This window comes from Erythrolamprus reginae, chromosome 1, assembly GCF_031021105.1.
Source record: "Erythrolamprus reginae isolate rEryReg1 chromosome 1, rEryReg1.hap1, whole genome shotgun sequence".
NCBI classification, from domain to species: Eukaryota; Metazoa; Chordata; class Lepidosauria; order Squamata; family Dipsadidae; genus Erythrolamprus; species Erythrolamprus reginae.
In genome coordinates, this window is record NC_091950.1 from 181,317,342 (window position 1) to 181,339,170 (window position 21,829).

Sequence of the window (21,829 nt, forward strand, 5' to 3'; positions counted from 1 at the left end):
AAAAACAATAACTTATTGGACCCAAATCAGCATGGCTTTACTGAAGGCAAATCATGTCAGACTAATCTCATTGATTTTTTTGACTATGTCACAAAGGTGTTGGATTAAGGTGGTGCCGTGGATATTGCCTATCTGGACTTCAGCAAAGCCTTTGATACGGTTCCACATAAAGAGCTGATAGATAAATTAGTGAAGATTGGACTTAATCCCTGGATAGTTCAGTGGATTTGCAGCTGGCTGAAGAGCAGACAACAGAGAGTTATTGTGAATGGCGAGTATTCTGAGCAGAGACAGATTACAAGCGGTGTGCCACAAGGGTCTGTTCTGGGTCCTATTCTTTTTAATATGTTTGTGAGTGACATAGGGGAAGGTTTGGTAGGGAAGGTTTGCCTATTTGCCGATGACTCTAAAGTGTGCAATAGGGTTGATATTCCTGGAGGCGTCTGTAATATGGTAAATGATTTAGCTTTACTAGATAAATGGTCAAAGCAATGGAAACTGCAGTTTAATGTTTCCAAATGTAAAATAATGCACTTAGGGAAAAGGAATCCTCAATCTGAGTATTGTATTGGCAGTTCTGTGTTAGCAAAAACTTCAGAAGAAAAGGATTTAGGAGTAGTGATTTCTGACAGTCTCAAAATGGGTGAGCAGTGTGGTCGGGCGGTAGGAAAAGTAAGTAGGATGCTTGGCTGCATAGCTAGAGGTATAATAAGCAGGAAGAGGGAGATTGTGATCCCGCTATATAGAGTGCTGGTGAGACCACATTTGGAATACTGTGTTCAGTTCTGGAGACCTCACCTACAAAAAGATATTGACAAAATTGAACGGGTCCAAAGACGGGCTACAAGAATGGTGGAAGGTCAGGAAAGACTTAATGAACTCAATCTGTATAGTCTGGAGGACAGAAGGAAAAGGGGGGACATGATCGAAACATTTAAATATGTTAAAGGGTTAAATAAGGTTGAGGAGGGAAGTGTTTTTAATAGGAAAGTGAACACAAGAACAAGGGGACACAATCTGAAGTTAGTTGGGGGAAAGATCAAAAGCAACATGAGAAAATATTATTTTACTGAAAGAGTAGTAGATCCTAGGAACAAACTTCCAGCAGATGTGGTTTGTAAATCCACAGTAACTGAATTTAAACATGCCTGGGATAAACATATATCCATCCTACTATTTCCTACAGGAAATAGTATAAGGGCAGACCAGATGGACCATGAGGTCTTTTTCTGCCATCAGTCTTCTATGTTTCTATAGGGTGGCGGCTGGGGTACTAGACTGGGAGCACAGGGATTGGACTGAGGGATGCTAGGGCAGCTATTCTCCATCTACCTGGAGACATCATCCAGGAATGGATTAAGTCCGTCTATAATCCGATAGGACTGAGTCTGCAGAGTGAGATGACATGCCTCCGCTTGATTCCCCGGCTTTTAGACTCAGTCATAGCCTAGACCCAGACATGTTTCATAGTTATCCCATTCTTGAATCTGATCTTCAAACTAATTACAACTTGTTTTGGATTGCAGCGGCTCTCAGTTTGGCTGTTCAAGCTGCTGTCCTTTCCAACGTGAAGGGTTCTTGCCTGATCCCCCTGAAGGTCACATGGGTGGTGGTTAGCCTGTCACCTGACAGATCTAACAGGGCAACGCTCACAAGCCTGGCTCCGAAACACTGATCCTTGGCCTTCATTTAGTCAGCCCTGTGGCCTGATTGCTCCTATCTGCCAGATGGCAATCTAGATTAGGCGTCGCTCAACAAGCCTGACTCTGCAGCATTAACCGGGACTCATTTCAACTCATTTCTGGCACAAACCAGAAAAGATGAGGCACCATTTAAAATAATTATTTAATTCTATAAAATAAATAAAAATTATTTAAATTTTTGCCATTCACATTTCACTCTGTCCCTACTTTTTGCATCCTTTGTTAAATTATTCTATTTTTATATTAGTGTAGACAACTCCTGCAGTGATTCCCTGTCGCAAGATGGCCATGGCGAGTTGTCCTGCAGCGAGTTGGCTGTGGAGAATTGTCATAGATCCGTTTTGGTCTTTTGTTTTCTTTTTGGCTTTTTGATTGTTTCTTTTGAATGATATGTAGCTATTTCTCTCTGCCTGTTAATGGATGATTTGAAAAATTCGAAGCTCAGAGAGCAGCAAGAAATCCATGTGATTTTTAAATGTAGATATTTCTTTTTACATCATGAAGATCTTCAGAGAAACCAAAAAAATATTTGTGTCCAAGAGTTATGTCTAAGAAAGCCATTTGCTACTGGTAGGCAAGAATGTGTACATTGTATCAAAGCTTGAACAATAAATGGGAAATATATCGAGCAAATAAAGTATTTGGTAGGCAGTGAGGCTTAATTTTTAGTAGAGTACAATTCCTTCAAATATTTTAAAATGATGAGCTTTTGGAAATATAGATTTTTTTAAAAGTTCTTTGCTATTCAAAGAGAAAAAATGTGGAAGGGAGATAGCAACTTTTGTGATTTTATGAACAATTTCATGCATTGACAAAATTGCTACCACCTACACAAGTTAGGAAATTGCTGATTACGTGAAAGCAGCTATGGTGTCTAGTCTTGCTGTGACTTAGGTAATAGAAATGCCCAACCTACATTCTCTGTCACATTAAAATAGTGTCTTGTCATTCTGTCTTTAAGAGTGCTTTTCCGGCAGTTTTCCATTTAAAATTCACATTTACGAATTCCTAGAGTACTCTTGGGTGCTTGATATTTTTCCTTCAAATCTAAAGTAACCTTTCTGGTGAAAGTTTAGGTTAAATAATTTCTGAACAAATTTGTATTTCTTATTGTGACTTCTTACTGCTGTTTTCCAAAAGAATGACTTCTTGCATCGGAAGAAAGTAGTAGTCTTGTGTCAGTCAAGCCAACATGTTGTTAGCATAAAAATGATGTAATCTGATTTGCTTATTTATTGCAGCTCATTTATTGATATTGAGATTCCAGGTAGCATATAAACAATATAAAAGGTAGTCAACAGTTTCCTCAATTAAAACCCAATTTAAAAACCTGCATGGCAATAATTATTATAATGATGGCTTCCAATGCACCAAATTAAAGCATCAAACGACTGTTGGAAATAGAACAGTTTTTAGCATTTTCTTAAGTGCCAGACAAAAGAGGCCCAGGCACCCCTGTATTTCATAATACTGGGGCAGTCATTGAGAAGACCTGTTGTCTGGTTCATATTTCTCACCTCTTTCAAAGTGCATCCTTGAATAGACCCTCTCTAGATCTTCCTAGGATAAGTAGGATCATATTGGATAAGACAGCTTCTTATGTAACAAAATACTGCTCTGTATAGGTATTTATAAGTGAAAATCAGAAATTGAAAAGGAAGTAAGGAACTGGTAACTGAATAAAGTAAAATAAAGTAAAATGTATAGGGGAAAGAATCACATAAGATCAGATCATTTATCTTGATATTCGATCTTGCAAAATATATTTGGGATAGTTTGTCATAGTATTTGGAGGTATGCTCTTACTGTCTAAACCTTTCTAGCCAGAAGATGATTCAGTTTTGCTCTGCAATCTCCTCTGGACTTGAAGAGGCAAAAAAGACTTTCTGAAAAACAAACAAACCCAGTGAGTTATCACTGTTGTATTGGGCTGCAAATAAACAATCATTATCTGAGTGGTCACTAAAATGAATCACCACACAAATCAATGTTTGATACTGGGCCGTTACAAAACTGGGCCGTTACGATTTCTAGTAATACAGTGTTCCCTCGATTTTCGTAGGTTCGAACTTCACGAAAAGTCTATACCACGGTTTTTCAAAAATATTCATTAAAAAATACTTTGCGGGTTTTTTCCCTATACCACGGTTTTTCCCACCCGATGACATCATATGTCATCACTAAACTTTCATCTGACTTTAATAAAAAAATTTTTTTAATAAACTTTAATAAATAAGCATGGTGAGTAATGATCTAAATGGTTGCTAAGGGAATGGGAAATTGCACTTTAGGGGTTTAAAGTGTTAAGGGATGGCTTGTGATACTGTTCATAGCCAAAAATAGTGTATTTACTTCCGCATCTCTACTTCGCGGAAATTCGACTTTCGTGGGCAGACTTGGAACGCATCCCCGCGAAAATTGAGGGAACACTATACAGTGATCCCTCGATTTTCGCGGTCTCGATTATCGCGAAACGCTATATTACGGTTTTTCAAAAAATATTAATTAAAAAATACACGTTTTTTTGCTATACCGCCGTTTTTCCCACCCGATGACGTCACTCTCTTCCTTCCTTTCTCATCTTTCTTTCTCTCTCTCTTTCTCTATCTTGCTTCTTCCTCTCTCACACTCTCTTCCTCCCTCTCTCATCTCTTTCTTTCCTTCTCTCTCTTTCTCTATCTCTCCCCCTCTTGCTCTCGAGCGGCGGGTGGGCGAGCGGCTGGCGGGCGGGCGGGCAGCAGCGAGGAGCCGAAGATCGGGGTTTCCCCTTTGCGTGGGCGGCGGGGAAGACCCAGGGAAGGTTTCTTCTGCCGCTCAGCAGCTGATCTGCTCGGCAGCGCGGCAGCAGCGAGGAGCCGAAGATCGGGGTTTCCCCTTTGCGTGGGCGGTGGGGAAGGAGGGCGCAGCTCCGGCCGCTCGCCTGGTAGCGGCGAGGGCGCCGGACGCGCTGGGGGGGCGGGGGCAGCCGACATTCAAAGCAATCTTTGTCGGCTTCTGCACTTTCATCGCTCCCCGGCTCCACCATCTGCGCATGCGCGGCCATGGAAAAAGGGTGCGCATGCGCAGATGGTGTTTTTACTTCCGCACCACTATACTGCGGAAAATCGATTATCGCGGGAGGTCTTGGAACGTAACCCCCGCGATAATCGAGAGATCACTGTACTATATACACTATAATACTAATATAACATGTTGGTGTATAAGCGCACCAACATGCCTACCATCCCTGTCCTACTGTCCCCAATTTATTCTATTTCCTGTACTCATAATCATGTTTACACTTATACCTTGACAAAATAAAATAATAAATGTGTTATCGTTGGTCACATAGTCAGCCAAGTGTTAGACTTGGCATTTTTGTGTACCTGTTGAATCCATCCTAAGAATCTGGTATAGGCAGATGTTTAATATTAAAGATTGTCACAGGACATTTCAAGTAAAGCTGCTTTTTTGTGTTATAAATTGACATTGGTCTGCTAGCCTCTGTTCTGTTCTTTATGATTCTGGATGATGTTCTTTATAGAATTAGTGTATTCTTTAATGATACCCTTTTGTTGCTATATTTGTAACAGATTATTATTTCTGTTTTTCAATCTTACCTATATTTCCAAAGGGTAAACTAGTTTTCTTTCAGTAGTCTTGCATCAGCTGGCCTTCATTCCTGAGTCCTATATCCACTTGTTACCAGATGTCCAGCAACCAGAATACCTAACCCAGTTTTTATTAGCCCAGACTATTACTCGTGTCTGATACAGGTTTCAATAAATTATGTTCAGCAATGTTCTCTGGCATTACTCAGCTCTCATCTTCCTTGAGCACAGCAAGCCTCACAAGAGCATCACGGTAATGCTTCACTGAGGCTAATCGTAGTCGTGTTATTGTTATTATATCACATGACTCTGGTAATATCCACCAGTTTTATTGTTTGTGTATGGAGGCTAGATATGAAAAGTTACTCATGCTTTACTATTGCAGGGAAGTATTGGGAGATGGGCGAATCCAGTGCTAGTAGCAACAGAAAAATTGATGCTTGAAAATCACTAAATCATTATAGAGAAAAGCTAATAAGTTAATAGACTATTTACCTTTGACTATCTGGGCAGCTCTTACAATTTAGAGATGGACTACAATTACTTATAGACTTGCTAGTTGACTTAGAATAAGAACAAAATCATCCATGATTTGGTAACATACAAAGAAACCAAAATGTGTATAATTGAAACCTGGCAGGAATAGACTATGTGGGCCCACATTCTTCTACAAAGATAGATAGATTTGTTTGTTTGTTTGTTTGTTTGTTTATTTATTTGACTTGTATGCCCCCCTCTCTGTGGACTCGGGGCAGCTCACAACATATCAAAAAACAATATACAATAAAACATCTGAAATCCAATTAATATAAATGACTAATCTAAAAAAGCTAAAACAGATTCAGACCACAAACATACCACATACGCATTGGCCAGAGGCTAGGGTCTAGTGATCCCAAGCCTGGCGGCATAAATAGGTTTTCAGATTCTTACGGAAGATGAGGAGGGGGGGCAGTACGCATTTCTGGGGAGAGCTGATTCTAGAGGGCTGCCCCCCCCCCCCCCCCCAGTGAAGGTTCTTCCCCTAGGCCCCACCAAGCGACATTGCCTAGTTGACAGGACCTGGAGAAGGCCGACTCTGTGGGATCTAACCGGACACTGAGATTCATATGGCAGGAGGCCTGATGTCTGATGGTCTGATGCCATGTAGGGCTTTATAGTTCATAACCAACACTTTGAATCGCGTCCAGAAACCAGTTGGCAGCCAATTCAGTCCAGAATGCTGGAGAAACATGGGCACACCTTGGGAGGGCCATGACTGCTCACGCAGCTGCATTTGATACTCTAATATGGGGATTAAGGGACGAGGATGGGTGATCTTGTAGCCTTGCTTTATAAATCCTGTATAGTCCCTCTTGTTGAGATTCCTGTCAGCGAAGTGACTTACATTAAATGTTTATATGAAGATTTAGGATTTAATTAGCACATTGTTCACTCCACAGTCGAATGAAGTCTTTAAAACAAAGAGCCAGATGCAGAATTGATATTGGAATTACGGTATTCAGATTTTTGATGGTGCATTATTTTAATGTTCATTTTGAGGAGATACCTGAAGCAGTCTGTGACAGCTGCTTCTGTATTTGAATTTAAAATGGAAACAATAACCTCTGTGTGACACATACTGAATTGCTGCTTTACTCAGGTTGTTCTGTGATTGGGAGTTCTATGTAGTTTGCCACTGTGATGAATAGATCACTTCCTGATTAAAGCTGAGAATACTGAAAAGCTGCTTGGCTTGGTATGGCCTATTAGCTGTTCTTTGGATCCCTGCCCAGTGAAGCTGATTCATCATATAGGGAGGTATTGGAATTGGCCAGTTCATCATTAAGGCCTTCTGAGGGAGACCAGATTGCTATTTTGTTTAATGGTTTGAACTCTCTTTAAGAAGCTTATCTTAGATTCCTTATTGATGGATTATTCTAGTCTGTTTTTGAAATCTCAGTGATTAGTCTGTAAAGAGAATCCTGGGCAGTCAGAAGTTGTGGAGGAAACAGATTATCTAAACCAGGGTCTCAAACTCGCGGCTCGCAGGCCAACTGCGGCCCTCGGGACAATAGTTTGCAGCCCCCACCTCAATATCAAAGTTTAATGTTAGTGTGGCCCGAGTTTGATACGAATGGCACTTTTCAGTATTGTGTGCGGAGCTGAATGAACCTACCAATCACGGTGAGGTATATTGCTCTCGGAGGCGGGACATCAGCCGGGCTTATTGTGAACTTCCGCCATTACCCCAGCCTCAGAAGCAGAGGCAGACACAGAAAAAAAAACGGAAAAGACGCATTGGCTAAAGTTTAGCCGCTAAACACTGAAACAATGACACCAAGTGGAATTATATATTACACAGCCCCAAACATGTCTTTTTCAAAGCCTGCAGTGAAGAGAAAGGTTGGTGATAAGCACAGACAATTTCAGGAAAAGTGAGAAGTGCAATATTTCTTTGTTGAGCACAGGGGTACCCTGTGTCTTATTTGCACAGAGAAAGTTGTGGTGCACAAAGAATACAATTTGTAATGTCATTACACAACTAGACATGCTGAGGAATATGCCAAATACCAGGGAGATGAGAGCAAACCGTGTTGCTAATCTTAAAACATATCTACTGAGGCAACAAGATTTCTTTAAGAAAGCAACCAAAGAGAATGATGCAGCAGTCGAAGCTAACTACGTGGTTAGTGAGATGATTGCTAAAGCAAGAAAGCCATTCAAAGAAGGTGAATTTGTAAAAAAAAATGCATATTACAGGCTGCAAGTATTGTCTGTCCAGAAAAGAAAGGTCAGTTTAGCAGCATCAGCCTTTCTGCCAACACTGTAGCATTTCTGACCTGTCAAGTGACATTTATGATCAACTCTGTGAGAAAGTTTTTTCAGTGTATACTCAGTCGCTCTTGAGGAGACCACAGACATCACCGACACTGCCCAGCTCGCAATCTATGCCCGATAAATGTTAAAGAACTGTTAATATAGACATTTGAATCTGAATAATAATAATTACATTTCTCTAGTCAGTAACTATATGTGGTTTCTTCAGTCTTCTATATCTGCTGTATTATTATTATTATTATTGTTGTTGTTGTTGTTGTTATTTTCATTTTATTTATTTATTACTGATTTATTTATTTTTTTCTTATGGATTTGTTAATTTATTTTTATTTTTTAACACAAAATAAGATGAAAAAATAAAGACATTTGATAACATTGGAATGTTTTTGTAAGAGCTTTTCTTGTGGAAAACCTGATGCAGCCCAGCCTAACCCAGCCTCTACTTCCAGTGGCCTACGGCTAAATTGAGTTTGAGACCCCTGATATAAACCCTTTTCTAACTGGTGTTAGAATAAGCTATTGGGTTGACACGGCCTTTGGTTGACCAGTTGGCTGTTCTTCACTTGTCAGAAAAGTATGAGTATTTTGACTGTATGGAAAATTTCAATGGGTTTTAGTGTAGTTGACCGTGGTATTTTTGGATTGTATGAGTGATTTGGGAAATAGCAACAACTGAATTGTACTTTCAAGTGGTGGTGCTTGGTAACAGAAACTTATTTGGAAAGTTTTAGGACTCCAGTATTGCCTAAATCACTAGACTTAATAACACTTTTTTTTTTGGTTCTGAGTATTACCAGTATCGTATTGATACCAAATTCTATAGGTAGTTCTAAGGTTACAACTGCTCATTCAGTGATTATTCAAAGATACGACAATGCTAAACAAAAGGGACTTAAAATCGGTCCAGGGTGCTTTGGCAGCATCCCTGCAGACTTGTAAATGAAATTCATGTGCTTGGAAACTACCTTGCAGTTACAATGCTTGCAATGTTCCATAGTCATATGATTGACATTTGTGACCTTCCCTGCTGCTTTCTTCCCACAAGCAAAGTCAGTGGAGAAGCTGTCCAGAGTTCTCAAGTCCTTCTGATTCCTGCTATTTTTTCACCCTGAAGCATCCACATATTTGCTTGAGCTCTATAACACCTGCCCATGGCACCATCTGCTCCCTGTAGTTCTTATCTACAGCTCTCACTTGCCAGGGACTCCCAGTTCTTCCTATGTAGTCATGTGAGATCTTTGTTTAACAAAGATCAGTCCTGAGGTTACGACAGCAACTGGGATTGCTGAGACTGTTGTCGCTAAATAATGTAGCCATGTAACATCTCCCTTTTACAACTGAATCGCTTAGCAGCAATAACAAAAAAAAGCTGGTTCTGTTTGCCATCGTAACCTGAGGACTAGCTGTACATTTTTGTCCTTATTCTTAAATATTGGCATCATTCTTCTTATTTTAAAAATCTCTTTGGGGAACATTTATTTGGATGGTAGAGTCCTTTAGGTTGCTCTTATCCATGTGTAGGGGTATTTTATCATTTTATGATAATTGTTTTTGTTTAAATTGGACAACTTTAAAAAATTCAATCAATCAATGCCTTCCTAAAGGCCAGAAAAAAGTGATAAATTGTAATTGAATCCAAACAAGAAAGAGAGGCTGGTTATGAGAGCTGATGCTTTTGAAAATAAATGGAGTTCTCTTTTCTGTTTGTGGCTACAGATATAAAGCAAATATATTTTTGAACTGCTCTTGAATTATGGTCTCATCCTCTTGAGGCCAGGTCGAGAAGAGCATTTTAATAACTGTTGCTGATGTAATACATTTGCTCACCTCTTGAAGAATACAACGTCAAAGCAGCAGTGTATCAGCTGGTAACCCCAAGGCTTGTTTGGAATTAAAATGAAGTAGCAGTAATTCATAGACTAATGATGTCAACATATCTCAGCTGTCTTATGTAAACATGTAGAAAATGACCAAGTATATAAAAATGCAAATCCTGAACAGTAACTGGTGTATATGTATATGGACACATACACATAGATTAACGTCCTTTAATTACTGTATATAGTGGTACTTAGGCCCAGTGAAGGGCTACCAAAATTTTTACTACCACACTGTGGCCGTGGCTTATGCAGGACACCCTGCATTTTCTTTCAACATCTTTCAGTGCAAATTGGGGGCTCTGGGGTGGAGCTTCATTTTTATTACCCCACTTCGTTTCCCCCCTCCACCCCTCGTCCGGGCAGCACCCCACCCCTGCTTAGGCCTCATGTTGTGGTTGGCTTCATTCTTGTCTACAATGAAGCCATGTAGCTAAGTCCATTGGGGGTGGGGGTTGTAAGTCTTCTACTGCATAAGAAAATTTCAGATAGGTTGGGAATCTGTTGGGACAAATACAGCTCTGTCAGGCTTAAGCATAGTAGCACAATCTGCCCACATCCTATCCTAATGTTACAGAAAGAGACCAGGAGTGTAAGGCCACAAATAGACAGTGATTAGTGATCTTGTGTGCTACCCTGTTAATCATTGATCAAGCTGCCAATACCTTGCTCCAGCACTAAAATGAAAATGCAACCAAAGTAGACCGGTTAACCCAGATGGTGAAATAACTAATGCTACAGGGAGGATAAAGTCTGCCCCAACAGGATGTCCCTTTATCATTGCTAGTCCAAGGTCTAGCCACCATTATTGGAACACCTGCAATACCCAAACATCCAACCTTCTGCCTATCATGGTAATAGGAATCCAAGCAAAACTCTTTAATTCTTGTAATCGGCTGAATTGAGAAGGAGCTGCAGAAGTTCTTGTTGTGCAGAAATCTTTTTAAATAACTGGGAAATTTCAGTGAGTCCCACATGCAACCTGGAATTTGATTGTTGAGGTCATTCAGCGGTTATAGCATTCCTGTTCCTAATCAGGAATTTTGTTCAGAAGTCTGATTTCTGCCTTTATAGCCCCAAATAGCTTATTAGATGTGATGGAATGTAGTAGTTTAGATTCCCACAAAGGAGGGGGTGCATTCCAGAGGAATAAGTGGTAGCTCAGTTCAGATGGTTTGTGCGAGAGGAAAAGGGGGGGCCAGTCCCACCTTAATTGTTCTCTGTGTACAGGCTTGATATAAATAGCAGAGTGTCTTAACGTGGCCAGATTCTATCTAGGTGTGGAACAGTAAAATAATAATAATAATAATAATAATAATAATAATAATAATAATAATAATAATAATAATAAATCATCTACTTGGAAGACCCTCCCCTCCCCATGTTTTGTTTGGGTTTTCGGCCTGACATTGTCTAATTAAATTGAAGTCTCTGTGAATGTGGCCTCACTACAGGTAGTACTTGCTGAACCACACTGAGACTGCAATTTCCATTGCTAATGCAATTATGTCATGTGAGTACATTGCTTAGCAACAGCAATACTGGCATTCCCTGTTGCTGTCATTAAGTGAGGATTGGTAGTCATTAAGGAAGCATCTACTATACATGACCACAACTTGAACTGCCTGCAGCTTCAAATAACTAAAGTCAGTGGGGAAGTCAGCAGAAAGTCGCAAATCCCAGGCAAGTTAGGCCTATGGGCAGATAAGGGCTATGGAGTGCTGGTGTGTGTGTGTTGTAATAGAAGCAGGGGTGGGGGGAATGCCAAGTTCAAGTACAATGCTGTTAAACTGTTCTAATATAAATTTATTGCTTATTTGCTTTAGCATATTTTAATCATTTAATATCAATTACCTTTTTTAGGAAGGGCAATAGAGAAATGAACTACAATAAAAGTTATTACCATTGTACTTCTACCTGAATTCTTATGTAAAGTGGATTTTCAGCATCTAAATCCATAGATGGTGATGATGTTGGTAGATTTTTTATTCCACTCGTATTTATGTGTTAGTCAACTTAAGACAACCAACATACTTAATTATTCTGCCACAACAAGAATCCTATGAGGCAGGTTGGGCTATTTGATCATCTTTGAATGCTTGTATTTGCTTTTTGTTTAGGACTTGAATTTCACATGTTATGAATTTGGCTAATACAGTTCTGTAAATTTTCCTTTTCAGAATTTATGGATTTTTACATAACATATATATTTTATGGATTTTTACATCACATTACTACATACATACACAGACACACACAAACACACACACAACTATATATATAATTTTATTTTAAAATATAAATAAATATACATATTTATTTTTACCCCACCTTTATCATTTTTATAAATAATAACAAATAATCAAGGTGATGAACATATCTAATGCTCCTTCCTCCTCCTATTTTCTTCACAACACATCTGTGAGGTTAATTGGGCTGAAAGAGATTGACTGATCCAAAACCATCCAGCTGATTTTCATACCTGGGGCCGGAGTAGAAAAAAATTCCTGCTTTCTTGCCTGGAACCTTAGCCATCACACCAAATTAGTTTGCGTTTCCGAGCTTCTCTGTAGTTTGTTAATGCAGCTGCTCAGAGTTGTAATATCTATAGGCAAGTGATAAAGCAGATTCATTATTTTCAAAGTAGTTATTAGGGTTCTCACTCTGAAATTTGCTTTCTTTCATTTTGTTACCTTCCCGGCCTACCTAGCTTCACTATACATTTAGTGAAATAGTTGTCAACTCTGGAGCCATCTTTGAAGAGTCTTCAGGGTTGCCACAGCGAGGCTTGCTGGAGCTGTGGGAAAGGGAGGGGAGAATAGAGATAGCAGAGTGTAATTATATAGTCAAAATAATATTCTTTCTCCTGGGAACCAATTACAGTTTCACCATGAGGAAAGAGATCTGATTGGGGCATGTGATGGTTATGTGTAATGTGGGGAAGAATATTGGATTTGGACCGGGTGAGGAAAACCCGGGGACTTCAGATTCAGGTTCTCACCAGCTGTGCCAATATAGGACATGCCTAATAAATCTATACTTTGAGGAAACCCTGCTTTGGAGTTGGGGTTTCCTATAGGCTGTTACTTGGAACCCTGACAATAGTGCCATTATTAAAAACTACAGATAAATAGATATTTGTCAGTGCATATTTTAATTGTTTGCTAAGCCTGTATATAAAATACACTGATAAAGTATTCATCCAAGTGTGATATATATTTTAATATGTATATCCCAGATGAATCCTCTTTCATTGTTCTTAATGTTCTTGTAAAGACAGTCATATATCTTAAAATGCTTTTTTTCATTCAAAATGTAAGTATCCTGATGGTTTCATTGACTTTTACCAGAGCTTATGCTGTTGTACTATTTATTTTTTAAACTTAAATTTGTCTGCATAACATTCATTTGATTTGTTGCATATGTATGTTGGTACTTTAATCCAACATACTGTAAAATAATATTTTTTAAAACAGACTGTAATTATCACATATCAATTAACCCACTAAGGGTTGCATGGTACACTAAATTTATAACTGAATAATATTGGGGCGGGGGAGTGATGTACTTAGGGCATATAACTTTTAGATTATTCTGTTAAAATGCTTATTAAAAAAATACAGTATGTGCAATAGTGGTAAATATCTCTGGCTGGGGTGAAGGATGAGGATGAAAGTTCAAACTCTGCTAAAGATGTTACTTAGCCTGTTCTGAAACATTCAGAAACCAACCCACAAGCTCGGAGAATGAACCTTCAACCTCAAAAAACTATATACAGTGATCCCCCGATCATTGCGAGGGTTCCGTTCCAGGACCCCTAGCAATGATCGGGTTTTCGTGAAGTAGCGCTGCGGAAGTAAAAACACCATCTGCACATGCGCAGATGGTGTTTTTACTTCCGCAGCGCTAGCGAGGAGCCGAAGATTGGGGTTCCTGGGAAGGGGACTCAGCTGGGAAGCGGCGCTGGGGTTTCCCCACCGCCCACGCAAACTCCTCGCTGCCGCTCGCCCGCCCTTCGCCCGCCCACGCCGCTCGCTCGCGCCGCTTCCCAGCTGAGTCCTGAAGCCAATTCGCTTCAGGACTCAGCTGGGAAGCGGCGCGAGCGAACGGCGTGGGCGGGCGAAGGGTGGGCGAGCAGCGGGCGGGCAGGCAGGCGGCGGACAAGCCGTTCGCTCGAGCCGCTCGCTCGCGCCGCTTCCCAGCTGAGTCCTGAAGCCAATTCGCTTCAGGACTCAGCTGGGAAGCGGCGCGAGCGAACGGCGTGGGCGGGCGAAGGGCGGGCGAGCGGCAGCGAGGAGTTTGCGTGGGCGGTGGGGAAACTCCTCGCTGATGCCTGCCGCTCGCCCTCCCGCCAGCAAGAGGGGGAAGACCCAGGGAAGCCGCCCAGCAGCTGATCTGCCCGGCGCCATCTACGCATGCGTGCCCATAGAAAAAAAGGGCGCGCATGCGCAGATGGTGTTTTGACTTCCGGGTTGAAAAATCGCGATTTAGCCCGTTCGCAATGATCGGGATCGTGATACCCGGGGGATCACTATACTACAAGGACAGAAATATATACCGTAATCCCCACCAGTATGTTTAGGGTTACATCTTAAGTAAGAGATAATAGTCTTGAGTGCTTGCTGATAGACGCTTCCTGATACTGAATTAATTTAATCACCAAGATGGATTATGAATTGGTACCGTGTAAAATATTTGAAAGAGGTTCTTTGCAAGGGAGGGTAGAGGAGCACAGAGATGACATTAGAAAATGAGCTCAGACCATTAGCAAAACATGCATTTATCGCAGGAACATAAGAAAGCATGTTGTCAGTGTTTCAAATTCTGTTGTTAAAACTTATAGAACATAGAACATTTCTTGTTGGATCTTTTGACCTGACCTATCTCAAAAGAATGCAGTATATTACTGCCAGCAATGGTCCCTATCCTCAAAATATAAAATAAAGTTATGCACAGCTGCTTCAAAAGCTGTCCCTCTAAGTCTGCATGTGTTGTGTATGCATGAATTGATATTGTTTCCAGGACTGCCAGTACAACCCAAGTGATGCATATAGCATTAGCACTTAGACTATTGCCCCCAACAATCTGGGTCCTCATTTTATCAAACTCAGAAAGATGGAAGGCTGAATCAACCTTGAGCCGGTGAGAATCAAACTCCAGACTATGGGCAGAATTAGCCTGCAATTCTGCATTCTAACCAGCGCACCACCATGGCTTTTATGCACAGATATATGCAGAAATTTTCAGAGCAATCTTGCTCTAATGCTTCAAGGAGTGGTCCTTAAGTTGTAGTAACTTACTTTGGTAAGCACTTGTTTTGTATGCTTTATGCAGCTTTTTTTTAATGTATGTGCTTGATTCTTTTTATTTTTAAGGTTTGCTAAATTAGGAGTTTCTTATGAATACTTTAAACTTTGAAGCGTGAAACATAACATGAGGAAAAATAATATGGTGTATCATTAAACAACTTTAGGCTGTAATTCTATCCACACTTACTAGGATTAAGTCTGGCAGAATGTTTTAAGCATCCATCTTCTTTAATGATTATAATTTCACTATGTAAATAAGAAATAACATCTACAATGGTAAAAGCAAATTATGAGAGCATAAAATAAATATAGAAAACTAGTTTCAAAGCAATAATATATTTTATGTTATTGAATATACACTATCTGATCTACATAGTTGAAGCAAAATTACTTTTCAATGTCACAAAAAGATATTTATTCCAATAAAGGAGAATGTGAAGAAAACTATTTCTAATTGTTTGATTGAGTGGGTGGAATATAACACTTTAAAAAACCCAAAACGATGTAAAATTGTCTCCTTGTACATAACATTAAGTTATGATTTAGTAGGGGGATCTGTTAACCTTTTGATGATTACAAGGAATGCAAATGTTTTTGGGGGGAACAAAGGACATCGTACTCAGGGTGATTATTGTAAGGAAAGAAAGCCCATGTCATTTCCATGGACACAGTCAAGCTCTTCTTAGTTTATTGGGATGGGCAATCAGAAATTTCTTTTTTTTTAACTATGTCAGGTCTATTATATTATTTATGTTATTTTGTGCAGCCCATTTCATTGTGTTTTGCGTTTTACCATTGTGGATTTTGACTAAGCTCTGACAATTGTAATTAAAATGGTTTCTCTCTAGTTCATTGTAGCTTAAGAGCGTTCCAGTCTGGGGGAAAAAGGGCTTTTCATGATGTTCAATATTTACACAGAGTTGCTCAAGCAGATCACATTGAGCAGATTACTTGGGAGAGGGGGGCATAAGCACCAAGTATTAAATTCTAACGAATTGTCTGGTATTCTCAAATATGATCAAATATTGTCAAATAAATTGGATTATGGCTGGATGGAAGAGAATAAATTAAAAGTTAAATCCAAAGAAGGCAGAGGTACTGTTGGGGAATAGAGAACAGAGGATGAAGACTTATGTTCAGCCTGTTTATTGGGGGGGTTGATTCCCTGAAAGAGCAGGTTTGTAGTCTGAGAGTGCACACTGACACTGATTCACAGTTTTAGTAAGGACTATGTTTGCACAATTTACATCCGGTATTGCAGTCTATCAATCAGTTCCCTATGCCTTGGCTACATCTATCTTAATTATTATAATCAAGGTTTTGTTAGGTGTCCAGAAGTCACAAATGATACAAATCTCAGTTGCTCGCTGCTGCAAGATACAGGTATCACATCATGTCTGTAAAGATAAATTTGCACTGGTTACCTTGCTTATTGGATACAGTATAAGATTTGGTCTTCGCAATAGTCCTTAAAATTCTAAAGAGCTTAGGATCTGACTATTTGAAAAATATCTCCTCTCATTAAAAACCTATCTAGGTTTCAGAAGGAGGTAGCCCTCAGGCAACCTTGTCTGGGTTTGGAAGCTACGTAAGTTCAGGATGGGTTATTATTTAGATGAGAAAATACAAGAATAGCAGGCTGGGCTGGAAAATTGAGAAATATTGCAGATGAAGACAATGGAAAACCATCTCTCTAGTGCTGCCATGAAAATGTACAGTACATCCAGTTTCCATAGACTTCCATGAAATCATCAGGAATGAAACTTGACTTAAAGGAGGATCTTTATCTAGGTCAGTGATGGCGAACCTATGGCACAGGTGCCACAGGTGGCACCTGAAGCAATATCTGCTGGCACACAAGCCATTGCCCTAGCTCAGCTGCAAAGAGCACGTGTGTGCTGGCCAACTAATTTTTGGCTCCCACAAAGGCTCTGGGAGGGCGGTTTTGGCTTCCAGAGAGCTTCCGGGGGATGCGAAAGGGTGTTTTTTACCTTCCTTCAGTTCTAGGGAAGCCTTTGGAGCCTGAGGAGGGTGAAACACAAGCCTACTGAGGTTGGGAAACAGGCAATTTCTGGCCTCCAGAGGGCCTCCAGGAGGCGGTGGAAAGTGTTTTTGCCCTCCCCAGGCATTGAATTATGGGTGTGGGCACCATAGCATGCAAACATGCTCTTTTGGCACCTGAGGAAAAAAAGGTTCGTCATCACTGAGCTAGGTATTTAAATATGAAAAGGATGCCACAGGTGGCAAGTGCTCACTTTTTAGGCACTGTAGAGATAATTAGATTAAACATTAAAATTAGATTCATTTAAAATTACTATATTTCCTTGTGTTGTTTTTAAATATGTGTATTTTATTAGCTGCCTTGAATAGCTAATTCTAAAAAACAGGTACAGTGTTCCCTAGATTTTTGCGGGGGATGCGTTCCGAGACTGCCCGCAAAAGTCAAATTTCCGCGAAGTAGAGATGCGGATATAAATACACCATTTTTGGCTATGAACAGTATCACAAACCATCCCTTAACACTTTAAACCCCTAAATTACCATTTCCCATTCCCTTAACAGCCATTTACTCACCATTATTACTGGTACTCACCATTGAATAAGACACTTAGTGATCCTGATATTTATAAACATAATTATTTATTAACAATAATAATTATTTTTTTTGTAATTTGTTTGCACAAATTATTAGTTTGGTGATGACGTATGACGTCACCATGCAGGAAAACCCATGGTATAGAAAAAACCCCGTGAAGTATTTTTTAATTAATATTTTTTGAAAAACCGTGGTATAGGCCATTTGCAAAGTTCGAACCCGCGAAAATCGAGGGAACACTGTACTGTATATGCAACTTGCTGCTTGAAGGCCCCTAAGTTGTGATCAAACACATTGCAAAGCAATGTTGATCTATATATGTCAAGGACAAAATAATAGATACAAATAATTAATTATAATTATTTTTCAAATATAATCTATGGTAGATAAAGTGCAATAATCAAATTCACATTTGCTTTAAGTTATTTTTTAAAAAATATGAAGGCAGCTATTATTTAACAATAAACTGCTGTTTGAAATCATGGCAAATGATCAGCTTTCTAATTGTAATTGTGCCATTAGGCAAATACCTCAATAGAACTATCCTTGTTTTGACTTTCTGATTATTCCTGTTAACCACAATGCAAGCAAAAAAACTGCTTAAAATGAAAAAAAAAATAGGAATCGGCCAAGAATGCCGTTATCATTTAACTTCTTTGAAAGATTGACTCTGGCCTGTTCCTGAGTTCAACAGACTGATTACAACAAGCCATGTGTTAATGTAGCCACTGTTTGCATCTGTCATATTTTTTAAAAAATAAATCTATACAAGGAGCCTGAGTAAGTTGTGAGAAAAGTTAATGGAATGCTATCATATTTGGGGTGAGGAAGACAGGAAAAAAGACATTTTCTATTTCTGATTTTTGCCACTGTGAAATGAAATTGTATGATTATTCAGAAGGATTTTAAATTTATAAGGAGTTAAAATATAAATTTATAAGAAGTTTGATCCTGAGCAGCTCAAGGCTGACTCAGCCTTCCATCCCTCCAAGGTGAGTAAAATGAGGACCCAGATTGTTGGGGGCAATATGCTGACACTGTAAACTGCTTAAAGAGGTCTGTAAAAGCACTGTGAAACGGTCTATAAATGCTATTGCAGTGATGGTGAACCTTTTTTGTCTCAGGTGCCAAAAGGGTGTGCGTGCGCATGATAACGTGGAAGGGTGCCCACACCCATAATGCAATGCCCTCCCCCCATGCATGTGCACAACCCCCTGCACTGCCTGCACATGCGCACATGCCTCACTGAAGTCTCTAGACTTCCAGAAGGCACGTTGGGCCATTTTTTGTCATCCCCAGGGTTCAGGAGGCTTTCCTGAAGCCTGGAGAGAGTGAAAAAACGGTTGAAAAGAAGGCTGAAAATCAGCTGACTAGCGCGCTATAACTGACATAGGGCAGAGCCCCATATGCTCTCAGGTATGGCTCCGCGTGCCACTTGTGGCACACATGCCAGAGGTTCGCCATGACTGTGCTATTGCTTTAAGACAATATTCTTTACAAAAACATACAAATATTTTTTGTATAGTAGGAAAGAAGTTGCATGTAAGCAAAGAGCATTTATTTGTTGTTTATGGTCAACCACTGAAATAAAAAGGTGGTTGCACTATATTTTTCTGCTTACACTTAAGCATAAGAAGGGTATGTTGAAACAATAAAAAATGAGATTTGAAAAAGATAATGCTAGTGTGCACAGCTTTCAGGATTTCAGAATGGCCTTAAAAATCTGTAGAACCTTAACATAAAGGGAATAATTCTTTCTAATTATGTTTGTTTCTTAGCTAGCCTGTGTTTTGCCAGTAGATATTTTAAACTAGAAAAATTATCACTATGCACAAAGAGTTAGGTCATTGATGGAATTAATTTTTAATTTAAATTAATGAATGTTAAGCAAAGGCCAAATCAAGAGCATTTGGGGTGCATATTGTTGGAATCTTTATCATGACAATCATGGCAAATGTAAATCAATTTTAAAGCAGCCAACTAGAAAGCAAGCTGTTGAGGCTGTTCCCCCTCATGCTCCCTAAGATGCTATATAATCCCCTGGCTTTCATTTGTCTTTTTCTGGAAGATGCATACTTCACAATAAATCATGGGCTACTTAGATTTCTGGGTTTCTAATAACTCTTTGTAGCCTGTGTAGTGCCATTCGTGACATCCTTGAAAATAATTATGTTAGGTTGGAGGGTATTTTTTATGTTTTGAAACATTTTTAAAACATTGAGAAGGGAGCCTGAGGAGTGCCAGAGAAATTACTCTCAGTTAATTCACTTGCTCTTTCATACAATTCTAGCCAACTCTTTACCTATTGGTCATAAATTCAGAGATATTTCCTTATCTAAACTGAGAAACAAAATGACCAAATGGGCAAAAAAGCAGTGGGAAATGGGAACAACTTCCAACTTCTTGCCAGTTTCCTCTCTGACTTCCTTGTAGGAAGCTGGAAGGGAGCCTTAGAAATGACAATCATGTGACCACAACAGAAAAACAGTGCTGAAGTGGATACTTCTCTTGTGCTGTGCTTGGAGAGTCCAAGCATGGGAGATTAACTTCTGTCAGTTGCTAAGGGACTAAAAATAGACATGACTACACCTCTTCTGCTCTACCAGCTTCGATATGGATATGGATCCATCAGGCCCAGGAGGTTATTTTGCCATATTTTTGCCCCATCCCACAACATTTATTGGAACATCAGTAGCATAAATTAGATGTTAGGAGGGCGCTTCAGATATATCTTAAAAGGACTTCATCATTTAGAAAGACTGAGGTGTTGTTTGTCTCATTTCGGCCGGCCTCTACGGGGCAGAAAGTCTCCCCCTTGACAATAGTCAGATGGCTTATGAATTTCAGGCCAAACCAGTGCCTGGTTGCTTGACAGGCATCCTCTGGGAGACGAGTTCTATGAAGACTCGGTTTCACCTCCAGTACTCTGGACTTATCTACCCACACCCATGGGAATTAAATTTTGGCATATCTCCGATGCTTGGACTCTCCAAGTAGCGCCAAGGAGAAGAAACGTTGGCTTACCTAAACGTTCTTCTATATCCGCTGCAGAGAATCCAAGACCCGCCATGGCTTTTAGGATCCAGGGTTGGGCTTTGACTGACCTGGAATTATCTGGTCATGATTTGAACATGTCTTCAGGATCTACACGTGGGTTAAAAGAACTGACCCAGATCGAAGCCGGTGGAGCAGAAGAAGTGTGGCTACGTCTATTTTTAACTCAGTCCCTTAGCATTGGACAGAAGTTAATCTCCCATGCTTGGAGATTAACGTTCAGAAGAACGTTCAGAAGAACTTTCAGGTAAGCCAAAGTTCATCTTTGCCAAATTTCAATCCCACACAAGTAATAGCTCCCAGATTTTGGATGTACAGTAATACCTCGTCTTACGAACCTAATTGGTTCCCGGGGGAGGTTCGTAAGACGAAACATTGTTTCCCATAGGAAACAATGTAAGATCAATTAATCCGTGCAACAACAAAAAAAACGCCGCCGCCCGGCTGTCACCTTTTGAAACAGCCGGGGGGCTTCTCAGCATCCTCCTGAACCCGAACGCCAAACCCAAACTTCTGGGTTCGGCGTTCGGGAGGCTGCCGAGAAGCCCCCCGGCTGTTTTAAAAGGTGACAGCTAGGCGGCGGGGCTTCTCAGCGGCCTCCCGAACCCGAACTTTTGCCGAACTTCTGGGTTCGACATTCGGGAGGCCGCCGAGAAGCCCCGCCGCCCGGCTGTCACCTTTTGAAACAGCCGGGGGGCTTCTCAGCGGCCTCCCGAATGCTGAACCCGGAAGTTCGGCTTTGCGTTCGGGTTCAGGAGGACGCTGAGAAGCCCCCCGGCTGTTTTTAAAGGTGACAGCCGGGCGGCAGGGCTTCTCAGCATCCTCCTGAACCTGAACCTTTGCCGAACTTCCGGGTTCGGCGTTCGGGAAGCCACCGAGA

At 40.3% G+C, this 21,829-nt stretch overlaps 1 protein-coding gene and 1 long non-coding RNA gene across 9 annotated transcripts in view; one reads left to right on the forward strand and one right to left on the reverse strand.

Annotated features, from left to right (window-relative positions):
- PKP4 (plakophilin 4) overlaps positions 1–21,829 on the forward strand; it is a 177,027-nt gene that overhangs the window by 24,304 nt on the left and 130,894 nt on the right. The gene's annotated exons all lie outside the window — the stretch shown is intronic.
- Positions 12,323–15,526, reverse strand: LOC139159782 (uncharacterized). The gene is made up of 3 exons (XR_011557849.1): positions 15,487–15,526; positions 12,697–12,787; positions 12,323–12,595 (listed from the first exon to the last, which is right to left on the reverse strand). It is a non-coding gene; the product is annotated as an uncharacterized lncRNA (long non-coding RNA).